The sequence below is a fragment of the Belonocnema kinseyi genome, chromosome 7, assembly GCF_010883055.1.
Source record: "Belonocnema kinseyi isolate 2016_QV_RU_SX_M_011 chromosome 7, B_treatae_v1, whole genome shotgun sequence".
NCBI lineage: Eukaryota > Metazoa > Arthropoda > Insecta > Hymenoptera > Cynipidae > Belonocnema > Belonocnema kinseyi.
The window spans coordinates 134037207-134038289 of NC_046663.1; positions in this window are offsets into that span (position 1 = coordinate 134037207).

The window sequence follows — 1083 nt, forward strand, 5'->3', positions numbered from 1 at the left end:
TAAATAATTTTTTAAAGAAAAAATTAATTTTAAACAAAGTTGTTAAATTTTCGACCAATCAGATGAATTTTCGACCAAGAAAATTGATAATCTACAAAAAAGGACAAATCTTAAACAAAATACATGAATTTTTAAAAAAATTATTTAATTTTAAAGTAAAAAAGACGAATTATCTACCAAAAATTGAAATTTTTAACTGAAAAATATGAGTTTTCAATGAAAGAGACCTTGTTAAAAAAACGTATTTTTTTGACAAAGTAGTTCAACTCTTAGTGAAATAATCGACTTTCAGGCTCAAGAAGATGTACAGTTGATATTTTAACCAAACAATTGCATTTTAGACCAAAAATAATAAAATTTTCAACCAAAGGATTAAATTTCTAATAAATAAGGTCAATTTCCAACAAAATACATGAACTTTAAACGAAATTATTTAATTTTAAAAACAAAAAGTGTATTTCCACCCAAAACTTATAATTTTAATTTTTAACAATATATTTGCATTTACAACAGAACGATCGATAAAAATATAATTTTTAATCAAAAAGTATAAATTTTCCATAAAACAATTTAATTTCTACAAAGAATGACGACTTTTTAACAAAACACATGAATTCTTAGCCAAAAATGGTATTGATTGATTGTCAGTTTCAAAAATGTATTTTCAACGAAAGAGATGAACCTTCAAATAAAAAAATAGACCATTATAATATAACATAATTATAATATTATCATTATTAATATTCGCGTATATATATATATATATATATATAAATTTTTCATAAGGACAACCGCAGGATTTCGCCGGGAGCGGGTGCTAATCTGAAAAATTGCACCCGCTTCCAGCGAAATCGCGGTAAAATTTCAGCCATAACCACGTCTCACAACCGTGAGATAGGTGGTTACAGTCTGTAAAGGAATCAATACGACGATCCAGCAAAAGCCTCGTGGACCCTAAGAACACGGATCGAACCAAGGACGACCGCCTTCTGCATTTTTCCCGCAAGTGTTCTAGCATATTGTTGACACGCAGGGATGCTTTTTAGGCTATTAGCAAGTGAAAGTTTGGCACCTCCAAGAGCG